General features: G+C 24.6%; 1 protein-coding gene across 7 annotated transcripts in view; it reads left to right on the top strand.

Moving 5' to 3' along the window:
• LOC111675775 (complexin) overlaps positions 1-15,187 on the top strand; it is a 251,169-nt gene that overhangs the window by 28,028 nt on the left and 207,954 nt on the right. The gene's annotated exons all lie outside the window — the stretch shown is intronic.

Below are 15,187 nucleotides of genomic sequence, written 5' to 3'. Positions count from 1 at the left end.
TACGTTTTACTTCAAAGTAGTCAATATTTGTGTTTTTTTTTTCATTCCTTGGCCAAATCAGCAATTTAAAAGTAGTGTTGCTGAAAAACGCTAAAAAAGTTTTTTTCAAATTATGTTGGGGTTAGATCTCTAGCCTTGGCTGTGGTAAAAGTGTTGGTTATTAAATAGTTTTCTTATGTTTTTGTTTTAAATGGTTGACATTTTATTTTTAAATTATATTTTTAAACCACATTTCTAAAGAGTTATCATTAAAAGTTTTAAGAAGATTAAGTATGTAGTTTAAGTATATTTTTTATTGATTTTAAATTTGTTAGTCAATACATTAAACATTTTTTTTTTGCAAAAGTTGTTTCAAATGTTACATAGGATATCCATAAAATAAATGTTTTAAAAGGAAATTTAATCTGAAATTTATAAACAAGTAACAATTTTTTTAGGTATAACCGAGAATATAATGGCGATTTAAAATGCGATCTATTTGACGTAATAGGGGAAAAAAAATAATTTCGGTTTCAGAGTCTAAATCAACTTCCTTCGGAATTAATGATACCGATATTTCTTCTGGAACCCGTTCCGTTTTCAAGAAACTAGTTCTTTGACAGTTGTTTTACATTGTTACTACGCTAGTTCAGTGAAGTGTATACAAGTTCCGAAACAGTACTTGGAATCAGTTAAAAAAGTGTAAAAAAATAAATAGTTTTTACTGGGTTGTTTTATTGTTAACAAAAATTGTATATAAAAAGTTGATTTTAAAATTAATGATTTTTTTTTTAAATTTTAACTTTCAATATCGATTTTGTAAAAATGTGTGTATAAATATACAACACATGGCCAGTGTTCGCCGAATGTGGCTCGCTTGAAAACTTAGGTGAAGGGCGAATTTACAAATAATTTGCAATCACTGTTTTGAAAGAAATCAAACTTATATTTTATTTTTATTTTTATACATACATATGTATTTTTTGTTTAACTAACTAACTAGTTTTTTTACTTTTTTAGTTGATTTTCAAAATATTTTATGAACATCGCTAAAACAAATGATCGTAATGTATCAATATTTTTTTGATATCGAGAGTGTTTTTGTTACTAAAACACTACCGACTATTATTAGGGTCTAATTTATAGTATATTTCTAATGTACATTGTACACAAGTATATGCATATGTATAAATTTTACTATTTATTAGATTCGTCTACTTCAACTAAAAATATGTCATAACAAGTATTTTTTATATACTTTATCAGGAAATAAATACACTACAATGATTTCATCGAGATTGCACGAAACAATTTTATTACGATAATAATTTTTCTGAATGCTCCCTTGAAATTTATTTGCTATAATCTAAAGTCATAAATATACAAACATAAATACGTTTAAGAGTCCCATAGATAAATTTCTCTTTTTTTAATATTACAAGAAGTTATCTGTTTAATTATATTCTTAAATGCAGTGATACAAAGCTGAGAAAAATAGTACAATCATAGATCCGTGATCATATTAAGTACCACGAACCTGAATTCGCTTCGATAATAATATTCCATTTTTTTATATATTAAGATTTATAGACTTACTATAAAACTTTCAATTAGTAAGAACTTTAATATTTGCTTATCGAATACATATATCTTCTGAAACTATAAATTTAATGAAGAACTTAAATAGAACTTTCAAAATTTAAATATTTGCATATACAATATATATATTATAACATCGTTAATTATATATGAGCAAAATCAAACATTTTTAAGAATCGACGTATAAAATTCCTCGTATTTTGTTTGTCTTTTAAATTAAGATTTTTTCGATATAATTTATCAAAACACATAAATGTACGTCCAAAACTGCATACTTTTTGGATTTGGAATTGGATTTTTTAGTTGTCCTTCTGTATTTTTTTTTAATTACCCTTATTTGAAATATACTATGGTATATACCCTATATAATATTTCACAAAGGCGAAGATCTACCTTTTACATGTTTTTATATTTAAACATACTCATTGTCCTTTTTACAATGCTGCTAAAAATTATAATTTTTTTTAGTGGGTTGATTATATGATAACTTGTTTTGATACATCTTTCATATCGCTCATTCACTACAAGAATTGCATAATAAAAATTTTTAGGTTTTTATAACTGATGGTTAATGAGTCATACTACATATATACATAGTTTTTTAATATTCATATATGTATGTTTTTTAGTTAGTTATTTTCGCTCTGGGATCAATATTTTGTTGAAAATCTGAGAACTAAACTTTTTTAAGAATATTAGAGAAATAAACAATTTAATTTCAATTTATGGCATAAATGGTGTTCTTATGTATTTATGTATACGTTAAAACCCGAAAAAATGCAACATATTTCACCCACCATTTTAATGAAATAATTAGAAGTGGAGTCCTTTTTTAAACAGGTATTATTGCTCCTTTCATGGAAAGAAATATTTGTTTTGAAGTTCGCTTTTGTTATTAAAATAGTATTTGTATGTCCATAAATTGCAAGTAATATTGTTTTATTGTGAGCGTTGAAAATGTAAAAAATATTGTGAGTAACCTTAGGTAAAAGTTGGCAAGATTTAAATATGTACCTTGATTTGTGTAAACGTTATTAAAAAAACATTATCAGTTATTTTCTAGAAAACTACTTTTTTTGGATTATTTAAGTTTTGCAGTAAATGAGCGATATGACTTCCTGTCATATTTAATGTCACTTGAAAACATTTATATATTTAACTGACAAGTTTGAAAAAATGTAATATTGCGATTATAGCAAATCCTTTTATTCCATTTAGTTTAACTCTATAGTGAGTTAGAGCGAAATTTAGCTGGCGATAAACATTTAGTACATCGCTAGCGTGAACATAAGCTATTTCTATTTTGGGGCAACCGCCAATATTGTATGTGTGTATATATGTACATATGAATGTACGTATTTATTAAACAAGCCGACAATGCGTATGAGTATTATTTAAAACCTCAATATTAAACATACGCTTTGTATGCAGCTATAAACAATTTCACCGAATACATAAATTCTGTTTAAATATTTACGGTTATTAATTTTGTTTTATATGTATAAAATATAAACTGCTTAAAAATATTTGTATTTCTGTGGTCATAAGCAATAATAACCTTACCGTAATGTCTCAGTAAGGTTATTATTGCTTTTATTAAATTAAATACTGTTTCAATAATATATTTAAATTTAACATATTACATACATATGTATGTATAAAAATTTGTTTAGATATTTTTAACGTTTTATATTTTAAGTCTACTTCGACTGTTGTCGCTTGTATCCACAATTACCGTAGTGGGCCTTAAGTGTATTTAATACGAATAATTTATGCATTATCGTAATAGCATTAAATTATTTATTACTCTCTATATCTCATTAAGTTTTTGCTTGTTATTTTTGCATTAAACTATTATTATAAAAAGACAAATAAGTATATGAATAATATAATATATTAATTAATTTCATTTTTTATAGCTATTTACCATATATAATAAATGGTATAGAAATCTATTTACAATTTATTATAATGTATTTTATATTAAAAACTTAAAAAAGGCTTTAAAAATACAAATATAAACAAGTGAGAGTATTATATAACTACAATCAAACCGTTTGCGTCAATTGAAAGAGAGATTTTGTTTTGTATAAAACTTGTTTTGTGTAGAATTTCATCGCATTACTTGTATTTTAATTAAATGTCTATTAACGCTCAGTACTTTTTAGATCTCACTTACTTTTTTTGTTTGCCTACAGAAAACTTTTCAAAATAATTCAAATATTGACTCTTAACAAAACTATTATTTAACTAAAATACGTTTGCATATATCATGTGTCAACTGTCAGTATCTGAAATAAATCTTGTTTTATATTAAAATTGCAAACAAAAATAATACTAAAACTATAGTGTAACTTTTTGCAATATCGAATATTTGATAGAATTTATAGAAAAACTTTCATATTAAATACACCAAAAAAATCGTACCAGATGCAAAAAAAAACCCGAAAATTTCAAGCAACTTTTTCATGTTTTTCTCATAAACGTTATGCATATGACTATGACTCTATATATGGCATACATAAAATTGTTTCTATGCAAATTTTAAATGTTTATGTATGCGTTTGTGTTATAAAGTGTTTAAACTAATGAAAATGTACATGTAACGAATAGATGCAAGTGTTCATGTATTATTAATGCTTAAAGTCATTACCATAATATTTTGTTGGTGGCAAAAAACAAAACAACAACTCGCACATACTCAAATAGTTTCAAAAACGATGATTAGGAGTAATATACATGCTTATTTCCAAAAAAAAGGGTATAAAAACTTGATAGTTATTATTGAGTGCTTTGTTTTTATTAAAGTATTTAATAATTTATGGATATTGCAAATTAAATGAATCGAACATTTATAAGATTTTGTTTATTGCATGCATGTTTTAAGTGTTTTTGTAATTCTATCATTTTCTATTTTTTTTTTTAATATTCATTAAGCATTCATAACATTTCGGTTCTTTATCGATTTTTTTTATCGACAAAGTAGTTGGTTTATTGATACAAAAATTGACGATTATTTCTGCTTATTAATATTAACAATAACATCCAATATAAATAGACATCTCATAAAATGTTTTAAATTTCTAAAAAAAAATTTAAAAATATTAATACCTCCTGTTTGATTTATGTATTAAATATGCTAATATGCAAGAGTCCATTATAAATTATAGTATATAGTTTTATTTTGTTATTTAAGCAAAAATAATAATTGTAGTGGGAATTGAATACATAGTTTTTTATCTAAATCTATGACAGCTGTATTTATATACATATGTATATAAATAAATAAAAATGTATGCGGCACAACTTCCGTTTCTGTAAAACTATAAATCATTTTAAAATTTACAATAATACTCGTGTTAATCTTAAAAAAAATATATATATATAAAATATATTTTTATTTAATTCCAATACGAGGGTGGCATATTAATTCTGTATCAAAATATATATATTTGAATTTAAATAACTTTTAAAACCCTTTTGCTCGACAAATCCCCATTGTAAAACTTATTTTTCTACCATCGTGTCCTTTTCCAAAAATAAAAATACACACATGTAAAATTAACACCTACAATTGTAATTTATAGGATATGTCAACTGGTCATTAAAATAGGCATAAATTAATATGTGTATGTTTATGTATGTGTTTATGTGGTATTTTTTTGTTGCTTTCTACTTGTATTTTTTAAATTTATATTTCTCTATACAATACATGCTACGCAAATAAAGCTAACTCATTTGTATTTACACCCCTGTACAATAGTAATTCTATATGTTATTACAGTCTATAAAAATTACTCAAATATGTATGAGTTCCCTTCATAGACACAAACTCAAATGTCCAACATTATGTGTAGTAGATGTTTATGTAAATACTGTGTTAATTTAAAATGTTTAATGTCATAAATTTGGTAATAATTCAAGCATATTAACCTTTCTTGCACAGTAATACCAAGTGCTGAATAATTTAAACGTTATAATTTGGCATCGTTTTAAAAAAGCAAGCCTAATAGAACTTTTAACAAATAATTGTAAAAAACAACAATGTAAAGTAATTTTTTGTTTATTTTATTATTTTTTTTTTGAACTTTTTCGCACAATGCTTTCCGTAGTTATAAATAACATGAACTGCGTCAATTGTTGTTACTTTATAAACATAAACTGGTGATTTTTCGAGGTCGCAAAGGAAATTAGTATATGAAGTAAAATCGCATGACCTATGTTACCTGGTCCATTGCAAGTTATATAGCGCAATAAATAAATAAAATCATACCTTTTAGATCTTTCTATCTGCTTTTTACAAATAAATAATTATCAAACAATAGCATTTTAAGTCTTTTAACGCGATGTTGACATAGGAGTTAGTAATTAATAGCAGTTGGTAATTAAATACAAATAAATTAAATTTAAACAAATAAAAGTTATACATATATTTGGCTGTGTCGAATATTATACACCCTTCATGATGTATTTAAAAAAATAGTATGTACGAACAGTTGTAAATTGAAAAAGTACCAGAAAGTCCTCTTTTTATAGATTTCCTGCGGTTGTGCAGAAAATATACAAAAAAATCGACCCTATAATCTTATAAAGAGGTTACTTGTAAGTTGTAACTAGGCTTTTCCTTCCTGCAGTAAGTAGAAGTTGTTGGACAAGTACAATTCATTACCGTGTTTTTTCTGTGTATCTGTATCTCTGTTGATTGCCCACCTGTCTCTTTGACTTTCTACCTGCTTGATGGAATGCCTCAATATTTTCTCTTTAGCAATTTGTCTGTCTGTTTGCATGCATGTTAAATATTAAAAAAATATACCAATCATGTATAAGTATAACATCGAAAACTTGATTTAAATTCTAATATTTTCACTGTACCTTATAACACACGCAGTCACATTGTAAGCATTTCATGTATACATGTAGAAATGTGTGCAAAATTTATTTGAAAACTTAAATGACCCAAGTGTTTACCTGTACGAATGTAAATACATAGTATATATCTATATAACTACCCTACAGTTTGGAGTCGATGTTACAAAATTATCTATGTGAACCTGTATTTTTACATTACTAAAGTACGAAAACGCATACAATGACTACTACTAAAACTGTTTTCTATATTTAGGTGTTAGTATTTTTATTTTTGTGTGAAAATGTAAATGGTATGTAAAAATAAAATGTATGAATCATGACTATTGGGACTAAAAATAAAAACTCAAAAATAAACTATAACTGTACATAAAAACAAAACAAATAAAACAAGGGTTAATGTAAAATTCATTTCAACTTAAAAAAAACACACAATGACTCTGTATTCATTCACTAAAAATGTTTAGAGATCAGGTTGTTTTATTTTAAATCTGTGAATTAATGGTACGAAAAAATAAAACATAAAAAATTTAACATTCACATTTGAATTTTTTATAGGGATTTTAGTGGTCAAAACAAAACCCCCAATGGTGCTGTACTGATTTTTATGTTATAACGGCAAATTTCGTAAATAACAAACAGCCTAATACAAAACAAAAAATATCAACATAAAAAAATATTTAACACCAAATAATAGGTTCGGTGTTGTAGTGATAATGCGGATATTTCTTAGAAGATGTAAAATTTAATGTAAATTAAAAAAATTTGTATTTATTGTAAAATCAACTTTAATAAATTTATAATAGGAACACAGAAAAATAAATTTACGATTAAGTATAAGAATTCACAAAACCAAATAAAAAATTGCTTAAAATCTGAAGTAAACAGATTCGAAAATAATATAATTTTTTCTCGATTAAAAAAATATGCTATTAGCTGAAAAATTCATTACAATTTTATACAATTTTTTGCCAAATCAAACATGAATTTTGTAAACTTTAAAATTAATTATAATTTTTTTTGCTAGAATCGGCAAAAACTTTTATTGAAAAATTTTTAGATTTAAATCAAATTTGTTAATAGAAATGAGGAAAATATTAACTAAATTTTTCATATATAATTTAACAAATTTGTTTACCAAATCTACAAATAATATGAATACTGAAGAAAAAAACTTACTTTTCTACTTACAACACTTGTAAGAAACCGCAAATTGTATTTCTCACTTTTGAAATTATTATTTTGTACTGTTAAAACTAGAATACTAATACAATAAATGTTAAAAACCAAATAGGATTTAAATTAATTTTAGTACAGTCCAAAAGTTATATGCAGACATAAAAACATAACTCAAAGGGAAATATTTATTATAAAATCAAAATGAAGTTATTAAATCATTAAATTAATTTATTTAATATACAATCATAGGTTTGACGTTTTATAGTTGAATTTTTTTGATTGTTTTTATTTTTATTTTCTTATGAAGGCATATTAGATTATGTATTTTAATTTTTTTCTAATGGAAAACATTAAAATTTATCTGCCTTTGAAATTCTGTTGCATACAGAGTCAATGTCTTACATTAAACAAACGACACATGAATTATGGTAATCTCCCTATGTGGTTACCACACAGAAAAACTGTATACATCTGTGGGGAAATGTGGGGAAATAACTGCTTTTATTTTATTTTTCATTTACATGCTAGTCAGTTACCTTTACTGTTTAAAATACTTTGCATTGGACTATACACATATATGTCTGTTTTACATAAAAAAGTTGTCATTCATTTTATTTTAGTTTGACATAGTTGTTATTCCCTACATGTTTGGATTTGGTTTGGTTTTTTTTACACAACAATTGTTTTCAAAAAGATAGCACGGCCATAAAAGCAAGGTGCAATTCACCGTTGAGTTGGTGGAATGGTTTAATTACGTAAGATCAAATTCAGGAAATGTTCATTAACATTTTAAGAATTTTATCAATCTACAAGAAACATTAAAGATTATATTAAACATGAATTTTCATTTGTGTTTACCATATTATTACTACAAAGATGTAAAGTATTATAAGTTTATACAGATATTTGTAAAAACGTTTTGTCATAGAGCCACATTTGATTTGAGTTGATTAGATAATGACCATCCTTTATATTCTTGCAATAAACGTAATGAAAAAATAGGTTGGTATATTAATTATGACATTAAAAAAACAGATTAAATATTAAGTGACCCAACATCATACATCAATATAAGGTGATAAAATTCAATATAAATGCAATAAATGCAAAATTTCAAAACAAATTAATAATAAATTTCTATATTTCATTCATACACTTTAAAATTCGTTTACTTTTACTTATTTTTTAGAATTGAAATATGAGCATTATTAACAATTTCGATTTATGATTTTAGCAGCTTATATTCACCTGGGAAACCAAAAAATTTATTTAAAAGCAATAAAATTTCACAATTTATATTTATGCTCTTTTCAAAAGCAGCTCAACAACGTTTTTCTATACTGATTTTGTTAAATATAACAAAATATTTTAAATATATATAATATTAAAATCCAATGAGATTATTTTCTTCTTTTGTTAGATTTTATTGACTTAAAGCCGGAAATTAAATATTGTACAGAATTACGCTAACCAAAAAATAAAAAAACAAACTTTGTAACAAATAATACTGGTACTAGTACTTGTTTCTAAAGAAAATTTTGAAATTTACATATAACAAACTAAACTATATTTGCACAAATTTAAAATCATTCTTAGAGAAGATTCAACCACCTAACCGTCTTAATATTTAAAGGATTTATATTATTTGTTTATTCCCGCAAATGTGGCAGAGCTGCCAAAAATACTTTAAAGTAGAACACAAACGAGATTCAAACTCCAAAAGAAGCAAAAAAATAAATAAAAAACCGCCAAATGCAGCGTGTATGATGGGATAAAAGTTTATTTTATATTTCAGTGCTCAAGAAAATCTTGTTTTAAAAAAAGCAACAAAAAAATCTAAAATAAAATATAAAATAAGCAGTAAAATTGCTTGCAACGAATATCGAGTGAATGAAGCAAAAGATAAAGTTATTTACTTAAAAAGAAAAACTAAATATACAAAATATTCATGTATATATATTTTTATTTTCCGCAAAATTTCATTTATGCTGGGTTACTGCGTATATGGTAAAACGCCGTCCCAAATAGAGACATTTTAAGTTAAAAAAAATGAAACTAATACTTTTGTCGCTTTGGCATTATGGTATCATTATGTTGGCAGGAATAATGTAAAGCAAAATTAAAGTAAATATATAAACACATATTAGAACATGTATTATTTTATTAATTCGAGGATTTCGAGAAAGTTTTTTTTTTATCAAATTTATTTTTTGATTGGTTTAAATGTTTCGAGAAAGTTTTTTTATCAAATTTATTTTTTGATTGGTTTAAATGTTACATCGTTGCCTTTTGTCTAATTATTAATATTTTTTGTTATTACTTTTTAATTGGTATGTATTAAAATGACCATTAAATAATTTTAATTTTGCGACATTAAATGCTTTGAAATAGTTTGAAATAATTGAATTTTAAAGGTATTGGATATCGCTCCAACCAAGTCCTCAATTACTGTAAATAAAAATACTTCAAGACAACACGATAAAGCAATAAATTTTAATTAAGTAAATAAAATCATTTTAAAATATTTTGTTTCAGATCTGATTTGGTAAGTTTTTGGTTTCAGTGAGAACTATATTCAGTACAATATTGATACACCACATTACAACAATAACTTAAAATCTAATAAGAAAAAAATTCACAATTCTTTTTACGTATACACATATAATTTATCATGCGTTCGACATAAAATCTCTCAAATTTTATGAGAATAGATCAATAAAAAACAATTACAGCGATTTAATGCGACGCTAATAAATAAGCTAAAGCTAAAAAAGCTACTGAATTTTTTAAGGATCGGTTCATAATTGACCCTACTCCCTATAAAGGATCCCCTCAGAAAATGAGGAAAATGGGGAAATTAAACTGGCTAAACAACAAATTTTAATAAAATATTTTTTAAATCCTTTTATTATCTGCTTATAAGGTAATATAATGCATTCTAATTTCTTACAATTTTAATTAACCTTGAAAAATTTTAATTTAAAGTAAACTCTTAAATCATTATTGTACAAAGTAATGGTGTAGGTTGTGAAAATCATTCCATAAGCGTTTTAGTAGTTAAATGCCAACAAGTGCATCATATCATTATAAAACTAATTTCGCTTTCGTCTTCCTTTAACTTAAAGTAATACATTAATAAATATAAATTGGATTAAAAACGCATAATTTAAATTATAAATTCAACTTAAAAGCGTTAAGAAACAAACAACAGCTGTGTTCTACCACGAACCATATCCCCTACCACATTTCATTATGATGTGTTAATAGAAAAATAAAACAAATAATAAGTATATCTAGGAAATGGTCGAATAAATGATACAGTACACAAAAATTACGTTAAATGATTTTTTATCATGTTTAACATCTTTTCTGCTCATAAATGTGAAAGATTTTAAAAAGTTATAATTAAATCCGAAAAAATGCGTTTTATATAGAATGTTTTCAAGTACAAAGCGAAAGAAAAAATCAAAGTTATATTTCGTGAAGTTTAATTACAGATGAAGGGACTTTTATTACTTAAATAGTGATCTAAGCTTACTGATATATGAGAGTATTATTATGCATTACATATATATCTTATCATAATGGTGTAGAGTGTAAAAATTATTATAAATAAACAAAAATAGCAATAACAACACAAAAATAAGGTTAATTACATATTAAACAACTGGAGCAAGTGCTAAATGAAGCAGAGGAAGCAAAAGCAAAAAAAACATTATAAATAAGAGAAAAAATGTAGCCGACTAAACTAAACATAAACTTATTCTACCAACATATACCAACTTGTTCATATAAGGGCTCTTAAAGAAAACTTTTCGAACTAACAAATCAAAATACAGAGGTAGATTTTAGATTTATTTTTAACAATGGAATAAACAAATCTTTTAATGTAAAAGTTTTTATAGAACAACATCAAGCTGCTCACTTTTGAGTAATTGCGTTATAATTTTTTTCACATTTTGCACAGATGCAGTTTTTGCTTTCTTTGCTTTTATAAAAGTATTTTTTTTCTTGCTTGAAAATAAATCAATAAATTTGTCATAAAAATTTTAGCCCACATATTTTTGTTACAACTTTTCTTTACCTTTTTTTCCCATAAAACTTTCTCGCTTTTTATATTACTTTGTGTTTGGTACAAGTTGTTTGTGATTTTGTTTTATTAAAAGTACAAAAAATAGCAAAATATCTTTTCAATGCATTTTCATTTAAAGTTTTTCTTTATCGAAACTTTATTACGAGTAGTCACTTTTTTCTGAATGTTACCCTACATCACTGTTGTGGAAAGAGTATTATATTTGTGCTGATATATGTTAGGTAAAGTATTGGGTTTATTTAACTCTTCCAAATTTTAAGACTTTAAACTTTTGTTGTTATTTTTTAAATCTCTTTTGTATCGCATATCTAAGAAATTCAGGTTTAAGTACCTTTATATACCACATCGTATAATCGGCAATGCCCGACCATAATTTGTACTTTTATTTTTGTTATACAGCAGAGTTATTTTAAATTTATTCTATGATTTTTAAAAATTTTATCGATAAAAAAGAATCATAGTTGGTACCTGATGGTGGTAACCTTCAATCTTTCTATGTGAGTACTTCCTGTGTTACATGAACTTCCGTTACATTAGGTTTTTTGTTTGTTAGTGAAGCCCATATATATATAAAGGTTTGCTAATGTAAAGAGTACAAGTTTTATCATTCTAAGGGTGTCCCTATGTTAGTGATTACAATAAGAAAACAAATATATAATATAGTTATTATTGATTTGAGTTTGAGAATTACATGCTTTAATAAACATTAATACATGTAATTAAAATAACTGAATATTTCCCAATAGAAATATTCGCTTAAAAGGGCACCCTTTCATAGCCTTCCTATGTCTCTAAAACTTTGTCATTGCTATGCAGTTTGGTAATGATACCACCAGCCTCTCTTTCATATTTAGTATAAACATCTGTATGTATATATTTATAACCCCTCATTTTCTTTTCTCTACTATCTATAACCTTTGTACGTGTGCAGTCCTTTTATTTGGCAACATTAGTTATTTGTTTGTTGGCATATTGCCAAAATGCTTTTCTAGTTTTTCGTTGCTAGTATATACTTTTGGAAAATGTTCTAAAATCATAGTTTTTATGTATTTAATATAAGTTTTTAAAATACAAAATATTTTATAAGTCCTTAGAAAGGATAATGATTTTTTTGTTTATTTTTTTATTGAAAGTGTAACAATTTTAGCAGATGGCCAAAAAATGTTTTCAGTTTAAAATATTTTTTGAAAAAAACGATTGTCAAGTCCACCTGTAAATGAATTAGGGCGTACAAACTAAATGAAATAGATACATAATCCACAAAAGGAATTTATTTACATGTATACACCTTTACGTCGTAATTTAGAAAAAAAAATAATAATTATAATTTGTACTTGAATTCGATTAAAATTAAAAATAAAAGTATGAGTATTACTTTATTTTTTAGTACAAATATTGAGTATACGTCATGTATAACTTTAACTGTCGGTTTCTCTGAATGCGAAAAGACATTTTTATTCTTACAAATATATTAAAAACATCAAAGAAATTTAAAATATTGTTTTCGTTTCAATATATTTTTACAGACAGACAGATGGGCGCACTAAAGGATATGACAATAATTACATAAAATGAGTTTTTTTAATTTCGATTGCGTCGTGTAATTTTTGCATTTAAATTTAAGTTTGCGGAGCTGAATCCAATAAACAGTTTTCTCTAATAAGTTGTAATCCTGTGTTATTATTTACAATAGGTTTTTATTTATTTTTTTTTTTATTCAATAAAAAATGTGAAATTTAATTTATGCATTTCAATTATTTTTTGCTTCAAAAATATATAAATAAGTAAATAATCAAATATATTTTTTAATATATAAATAATACCTTCTTGTTTTAAAACAAACTTACATTGCTAATTATGTATTTTGTTATAGGGCGGATGTGTGATATACACTAAAACGTTTCACAATAACATTTAATAAATATATGTATATATTTACATTGCGATAAATATGATAAATTGGGAAAAATGAGTAATATGATAAAAACAAAAAAATTTAACAAAACGAAAACAGTACGAAAACTATTTATATCTATTTAAGAAAAAGTCTTTTCATTTCTAATTGAAGTCTTATTTATGCTTATTTGGTTTTACTGAAGGAAACTATTTTAGTAAAATTTTCTGTTGAATGAAAGATGTAAGCTACAAATTTTAAATTTAATTTTAAATTAAAAGCAAACGAAATTTGATTTTAATTTATCCCTCAATACTTTTGATAAAATTTCAATATGTTAAGGCATTCTAGAACGGACTAATTTTTCATCTTCGTTGCGATCATCAGCAACTTTCATGTTTGGGCCTTTGGAATTTAGTTACTGTAAACCATAACTAGTATTCATTCGCATTTCTGCTATATAAAATTTGCTATGAAATTTTGGGTTTTATCAACAAAAAACTCTTCTAAACAAAACTTATTTAAAATATTTAAAAATATATTGATTAATATTTGATATAGTATGATATGATATGACATGGCTTACTTCTTATATTTTAACATTTACAATATATTATTTTATGTTGAATAGAATCTGTTATATGTTTTAAGTAATTATTTTCCATTTTCTTTTGAATTTAATAAAAATGTTGTTTTTCTCAACTTTGAGGTAACCCAGCAGAAGGAAAAAGATAAAAATTGTGATGAAAAATATTTCATTACTTTTATTTAATTGCAAGAATTGCAAAATTTTATTGTCCTACAAACATACTTGAATAAAAGTGATTCTCCATAGGTATTGTTGTGTTTTCAAAAACAGGTTGGCATAAATGGACATATATATGCTGATATACATATAAGAAATCTCTATTCTTTAAATTGGTCAAAATTGCTTTAAAAATTTTTACTATGTGTTAACCCATTCACATACAAAACTAAATCGCTGAATTTTTTATGGATATGACTTCACCACACATCATTTTTGATGAAAAATGGAAAAATTATTTTCGAAGGATATCGTAGTGACACAAAATTCTAGAAATAACTTATCTTTCTTTAACTATTAACTATTTACTGTAGCTGTGTACTCAAAATTACGCTCAAAATCGAGAAACATTAAAAAAATATTGGGACACTGGTGTCCCGTATACGTAAAAATGTTAAATTCAGTTCAACTTTCTCCTTTAACATTTTACTATAAAAAAGACAATGATATACTCAATCAAACAACTTAGTACAACTTATTAGCTTTTTCATAAATTTTCATAAATTGACCAACATTGTTAGCCCAACTCAATCTACTTCTTTTCAAAGGTAATAAAAAAAGCTGAAGAATGCCTTACGTAAAAAATTCACAATTTTTAAAAAAGTAAGAGTTTTTTATTTCATATCACAGACATTTTATAATAAATTGTACATTTCTTTTCTTGAGTTAAAATGCAACGCTATTAAATTAAACCTCAATAGAAAACTACCAAAATATAATTTTTTTAAAATTAAATCATAAAAAATGCCTCCTTTTTACATATTTTGCTCTT

Source organism: Lucilia cuprina, chromosome 4, assembly GCF_022045245.1.
Source record: "Lucilia cuprina isolate Lc7/37 chromosome 4, ASM2204524v1, whole genome shotgun sequence".
Classification (NCBI taxonomy): domain Eukaryota; kingdom Metazoa; phylum Arthropoda; class Insecta; order Diptera; family Calliphoridae; genus Lucilia; species Lucilia cuprina.
The sequence above is the reverse complement of the archived record's forward strand: the minus strand, read 5'-3'. Positions and strand labels throughout refer to the sequence as shown.